This window comes from Salvelinus sp. IW2-2015, linkage group LG1, assembly GCF_002910315.2.
Source record: "Salvelinus sp. IW2-2015 linkage group LG1, ASM291031v2, whole genome shotgun sequence".
NCBI lineage: Eukaryota > Metazoa > Chordata > Actinopteri > Salmoniformes > Salmonidae > Salvelinus > Salvelinus sp. IW2-2015.
This window is the reverse complement of record NC_036838.1, coordinates 9,759,969-9,767,038: the sequence shown is the minus strand read 5'-3', so window position 1 is coordinate 9,767,038 and position 7,070 is coordinate 9,759,969. Positions and strand designations below refer to the sequence as shown.

At 43.4% G+C, this 7,070-nt stretch overlaps 1 pseudogene; it reads left to right on the top strand.

The window, feature by feature from the left end:
- Window positions 1-449: 449 nt before the first annotated feature.
- On the top strand, window positions 450-500 carry LOC111971035 (U7 small nuclear RNA; annotated as a pseudogene).
- Window positions 501-7,070: the final 6,570 nt, after the last annotated feature.

The following is a 7,070-nucleotide window of genomic DNA, read 5'->3' as shown; positions in this document are numbered from 1 at the left end:
CACCCCCGGGCAAACCCTCCCCTAACCTGGCAGACGCTGGGCCAATTGTACAGCGCCCTACGGGACTCCCGGTCAAGGGTCAACTACATTTTGAAAATGCTTTGAATGAATAAGATCATTTTATTTATGGAAATAAATCATGGTTAACACCCTCATACCCACATGAAAAATAATAGTTTATTATAGGATACTACAGTACTTTCTATAGATGTATGTAGTATACTGTAGGGAATACTATACTACAAAGTGTATTGATATTATAATTTAAATGTGCATATACCCTGCCCATTCCCCTCTCCTTATCCCAATTTGTGCTACCCATTAGTGAGAAACGTACATGCCAAGTATAAACCATACTGTATATTGAGTTCCACACAGGTTATAGAAAAGAGTAGAAGCTATGAACCTATCCATTCAAACCCCAGTCCTGCCTACTTAAAAGTTAGGGAAAATGTGCTCTTATTATTTGTCTAGTAGGTTTCTTCAAGGAGAAAGCCCACACTTCTGTCAGAGATAATACAACAAAAACACTATAGTAAATACTACAGTCATGTCCACAAACACTACAGTAAATACTATAGTATACTACAGTCATGTTCGCAAAAACACTACAGTATACTACAGTAGTCCACAAAAACACTACAGTGAATATTATAGTATATAAACATAGTAATACTACAGCATTTATACCATAGTATTTTTTTCATGTGGGCAGATCTCTTCATAATATCAATTAGTCAGTCAACGTTTTTCCTACTGGTAGGCAATCCAGGTGTGTTTAACATCCATGAATTGCTGGCTTTATGTGAATGTCTATGGGTGACCAAGTTGTCTCGTAAGTAGCAGCTGACTATAAAATGCCGGTGTGGGATCATTTTTTCCTACATTTTTTTTATAGTGAGTTTGCTTCCAAAATGGCTCCCTATTTAGTACACAAAATATTCCCTTACGGCTCTGTTTAAAAGTAGTGCACTATACAGGGAATAGGGTGCATTTTTGTCATGTTTTGTCATTGATTATCATGTCTTGTCCCTGTGCTTCCCCTTCTATTCGTTTCTCTCTGCTGGTCTTATTAGGTTCTTTCCCTCTTTCTATCCCTCTCTCTCCCCCTCCCTCTCTCCCTCTCTCGCTCTCTCTCTCTATCGTTCCGTTCCTGCTCCCAGCTGTTCCTCATTCTCCTAACTACCTCATTTACTCTTTCACACCTGTCCCCTATTTTGCCCTCTGATTAGAGTCCCTATTTRTCCCTCTGTTTTCCGCTTCTGTCCTTGTCGGATCCTTGTTTGATGTTTGCTGTTCTGTGTCCTTGTTCCGCCCTGTCGTGTTTCCGCCTTCTTCAGATGCTGCGTGTGAGCAGGTATCTATATCAGCTACGGCCTGCGCCTTCCCGAAGCGACCTGCAGTCTGTGGTCGCGTATRCAGTTGTTCCCCTCTACTGCCTAGAGGATTTCAGTTTTCCTGTTTGACTTTACCTGAGATATATCCAGGATTATCGTTTTTGTTATAGACTGGAATAAAGACTCTGTTTCTGTTAAGTCGCTTTTGGGTCCTTATTCACCAGCATAACAATTTTGGGATGCATCATGAGCATGCCAAGAAACCACCATTGTAACGTATGGTACCCACTCAAGGCAGAAAGCAGCAGCACCCAGAGACCATATGGGTGAACTGGAGGAACTGTAACCCCTGGGGCTTAATGCTATATTAATGGCGTAAGTAATAAGACATCCTGCTGAAAAAATAGGATTATCTCGATCAATACACTGCAAGGTAACCTGATACTTTCAAGGGGGGGGCATCAAAAGTGATTCAAAATACTAAATTACCTCGGAATTAAAACTTTGTCATCAGCAAGATATTGGAAGGCCACTATAGAGTGAGAATCACATTGTTGCCTCCTTTACTTTGCCAGAGCTGCAAGTGACAAGGTATCTATGCTGACAAGTTACTCACTGTGCTTTAATTATCTTTTTTTAGGTAAACCCTGTCTTTGTGTTTCCTCGTGAAATTTGACCTCTTATTTTTGACAGATTCATGAAAAAAATTGTCATTAAGGTGCAGTGTGATGTTTATGCATTTAACGTTATATATGTCGCAATATGAGTGATTAATATTTCATTTCAAGCTCTACAATAACTGAAAACCCTGGGTCCAAATTCATTTTCTGATATTGCCAAACTGTGTGCATTAACGAATGACAATGGCATCACTGGGGCAACATTTACATTTTGTGGGTGATATACACTACATGACCAAGAGTATGTGGACACCTGCTCGTCGAACATCTCATTCCATAATTATGGGCATTCATATGGAATTGGTCCCCCCTTTGCTGCTATAACAGCCTCCATTCTTCTGGGAAGGCTTTCCACTACAGCCACAAGAGCATTAGTGAGGTCGGACACTGATGTTGGGTGATTAGGCCTGGCTCGCAGTCTGTGCTCCAATCCCAAAGGTGTTCGATGGGGTTGAGGTCAGAGCTCTGTGCAGCCCAGTCATGTTCTTCCACACCGATCTCGACAAACAACTTCTGTGTGGACCTGGCTTTGTGCAAGGGGCATTGTCATGCTGAAAGTTGGAAGCACAGAATCGTCTAGAATGTCATTGTATGCTATTAAGATTTCCCTTCACTGGAACTAAGAAGCCTAGTCCGAAACATGAAAAACAGCCCAAGACCATTATTCCTCCTCCACCAAACTGTACAGTTGGCACTATGCATTGAGGCAGGTAGCGTTCTCCTGGCATCCGACAAACCCAGATTTGTCCATTGGACTGCCAGATGGTGAAGCGTGATTCATCACTCCAGAGAACACTTTTCCACTGCTCCAGAGTCCAATGGCGGTGAGCTTAACACCACTCCAGCCGACGCTTGGCATTGCGTATGGTGATCTTAGGCTTGTGTGTGGCTGCTCGACCATGGAAACCCATTTCATGAAGCTCTCGACAAACAGTTCTTGTGCTGACGTTGCTTCCAGAGACAGTTTGGAACTTGGTAGTGAGTGTTACAACCGAGAACAGACGATTTTGTGTGGCCTACCCTTTCATGGCTAAGCCATTGTTGGTCCTAGACATTTCCACTTCACAATAACAACGCTTACAGTTGCACAGAGCAGCTCTAGCAAGACAGACATTTGAGGACTTGCTGGAAAGGTGGCATCCTATGACGGTGCCACGTTGAAAGTCACTGAGCTCTTCAGTAAGGCCGTTCTTCTGCCAATGTTTGTCTATGAAGATTGCACGGCTGTGTGCTCAATTTTATACACCTGTCAGCAACGGGTGTGGCTGAAATAGCCAAATCCACTAATTTGAAGGGGTGTCCACATACTTTTGCATATATAGTAAAATATATTCAGAGGCTAATAAAATACAGCTGTCAGATTTTGCGCCTCAGGACTCAGACTGAGGGGAGGGTACATTTGAATTCATGTGGCGTTACAGCACAGCAGATGACATTGCACAAATGGCCGTGCTCATGTAGTTCATCTTCAGTCGCCCACTGGCGCAAACCACTGTAGCCTATCTACTGACTCTCTGGACACAAAAGTTATTTTGGGTATAGCTGGTGGTTTGTCTCCAGTGCCGAAAGAAGTAGCTAAGTCATACATTTTTGGGGGACGGGAGCACAGAGCACATTTTTAAATGCATCTGTTTCAAAATGTGACTCTCCTGACATTTTCAATGAAGCCTTTGATCACTTTTAATTCTCTAATTTTGTCTTTTGTTTCTGAAGCGTTGGTGCATCGTTGACCTGAATGACCTCTGAAGTAACAAATATAATTGGAAGAGTAGATTCTGTTTACATTAAAGAAATGTTTTGAAACCTAGCTATTTCTCATTAACATTTGTTTTTAATCCTGAAGAGAAGAGCTGTTGAATAGTCGTGTCCTGACATATTGGCCTATTGTTTCCATCGCGGTCCTGTTTACACTCTGTGCTGGCATTATTGGCCAACCATAGATCTACAGGAGTAACTATCTAATCACATTGAATGGCGCCGGAGGGGATTTCTGCCGTTTTTACGTGCTCCTAACCAACTGTGCTATTTAGTTAGTTTTTTCGCATTGTTTGTAACTTATTTTATACATAATGTTCCTGCTACCGTCACTTATGCCCAAAAATAACTTCTGGACATCAGAACAGCGATTTCTCACCTAGAACTGGACAAAGATTATTTTCTTTAACGAGTCCGACGCCAAGGATTACCTCAATTACCTCGACTAACCGATGCCCCCATACATCGACTCTGTACCGTAACCCCCTGTATATAGCCTCACTACTGTTATTTTATTGTTGCTCCTTAATTATTTGTCTTATAAATCATATTTTTTTTGTATTTGATCAAATTGAACATCAAGGGCCGGTTTGCAAGCTACAGATTAAAAATGTAGGCCATAGGCTAGCTTTAAATTTTAAAAAATCTGACAGTTGATGTTGAGTCCTTGCATCCATAGCTTCATCTATGAATCTTAAACCAAATCATCCATTTCTCCCAGCAATCATTGTCAAAGGTGCAATGTGCAGAAATCACTCTGCCATTTCCTGGTTTCTAAAATTCTAATAGTTAGTCTAATTTCAGTTGATGTGACAAAGTGTATTGTGTGTACTTTGTGTTTTGCTTCATAATGATGAAACTTGTGGGGGAAAGCACTATTGTCAGTTTATTGGCTAATGTAGAGGAATGTAATTGGGTCACAAAGTCATTTAAGGAATTTAATCTTGCATCTTGTCATCAACTTGCAGACTTCAAGTGCCATTTAGCCCTAGGGAACATACATAGACCCCACTTCCAAATTACTTACTTTACTTTTAATCACTGGATGGCTGATTGTTGCCTGGTGAAAAATGTGTAGAGTTGCCACCAACATCCCCCATTGATCTAACTGGGGAATGATGCAAAACATGATCATTTGTGTTCTGAGGTTTAATATGATGTGCTTCCCAAATGTAACCCTGTGCCCTATTTAGTGCACTACTTCTGAACAGTGCCCCATAGGTTGTGTGTGTGTGTGTGAGATATGTTTGTATGGGCATGTCTCCAGACTAGACACTACACACAAACTTCTCCAGGCCCGCCACTCTCCAAGTAACAAATATGCAGTTTGAGGGAACTATTTTTAAAATAAAGTGGTGATCCTAACTGACCTAAGACAGGGAATTTTTACTAGGATTAAATGTCAGGAATTGTGAAAAACTGAGTTTAAATGTATTTGGCTAAGGTGTATGTAAACTTCTGACTTGAACTGTAGAACTGGTTTCATAACATCCCCTAGGTATACATTGCCACCAAGTGGTTCCCAGTGGGTCAGAAGTTTACATACAATCAATTAGTATTTGGTAGCATTGTCTTTAAATTGTTTAAATTGGGTAAAATGTTTCAAGTAGCCTTCCACAAGCTTCCCACAATAAGTTGGGTGAATTTTGGCCCATTTCTCCTGACACAGCTGGTGTAACTGAGTCCTCCTTGCTCACACACGCTTTTTCAGTTCTGCCCACAAATTTTCTATAGGATTGAGGTCAGGGCTTTGTGATGGCCACTCCAATACCTTGACCTTGTTTTTTAATTAAGCCATTTCCCCACAACTTTGGAAGTATGTGTTATGCTGGTGAATGAGGACCCAAAAGCGACGTAATAGTAACAGAGTCTTTATTCCAGTATTAAACAAATGATTCTCCTGGATATTATCAATGGTAAATCCAAAACAGGAAACTGAAATCCTCTCGTCAATAGAGAGGAACGACTGGAGACGCGACCACAGACTGCAGGTCGCTTCAGGAAGGCACTGGCCGTAGCTGACATAGACACCTGCTCACACGCAGCATCTGAAGAAGGCAAAGAACACGACAGGGCGGAACAAGGACACAGGACAGCAAACATCAAACAAGAATCCGACAAGGACAGAAGCGGAAAACAGAGGGAGAAATAGGGACTCTAATCAGAGGGCAAAATAGGGGACAGGTGTGAAAGAGTAATGAGGTCGTTAGGAGAATGAGAAACAGCTGGGAGCAGGAACGGAACGATAGAGAGAGAGAGCGGGAGAGGGAGAGAGGGAGGAGGAGAGAGAGAGAGAGAAAGAGGGAAAGAACCTAATAAGACCAGCAGAGGGAAGCACAGGACAAGACATGATCAAAGACAAAACATGACAGTACCCCCCCACTCACCGAGCGCTCCTGGCGCACTCGAGGAGGAACCCTGGCGGCAACGAAGGAAATCATCAATCAACGAACGGTCCAGCACGTCCCGAGATGGAACCCAACTCCTCTCCTCAGGACCGTAACCTCCCAATCCACTAAGTACTGGTGACCACGTCCCGAGAACGCATGTCCATGATCTTCCGTACCTTGTAAATAGGAGCGCCCTCGACAAGGACGGGGGGGGGGAGGAAAGACGAACGGGGGCGCGAAGAAAAGGCTTGACACAAGAGACATGGAAGACAGGGTGGACGCGACGAAGATGTTGCGGAAGAAGCAGTCGCACAGCGACAGGATTGACGACCTGAGAGACACGGAACGGACCAATGAACCGCGGAGTCAACTTGCGAGAAGCTGTCGTAAGGGGAAGGTTACGAGTGGAAAGCCACACTCTCTGACCGCGACAATACCTAGGACTCTTAATCCTACGTTTATTGGCGGCTCTCACAGTCTGCGCCCTGTAACGGCAAAGTGCAGACCTGACCCTCCTCAGGTGCGCTCACAACGTTGGACAAAAGCCTGAGCGGAGGGAACGCTGGACTCGGCGAGCTGGGACGAGAACAGAGGAGCTGGTACCCAAGACTACTCTGAAACGGAGATACCGAGGGGGAGTGGTCCCCGGAAGGAGATAATACAACAATCATACGACCGGTGAGGAGGAAGGGAGCTGGCTCTGGACCGACTGAAGACCGTGCGCAGATCATGATATTCTCCGGCACTCCTGTCAAATCACCAGGTTCCTCCTGAGTAGAGGGACAGAAGACACAGGAGGGATAGCAGACATTATAACACTTCACATGACAAGAAACGTTCCAGGATAGGATAGATTACTAGACCAATTAATAGAAGGATTATGACATACTAGCCAGGGATGACCCAAA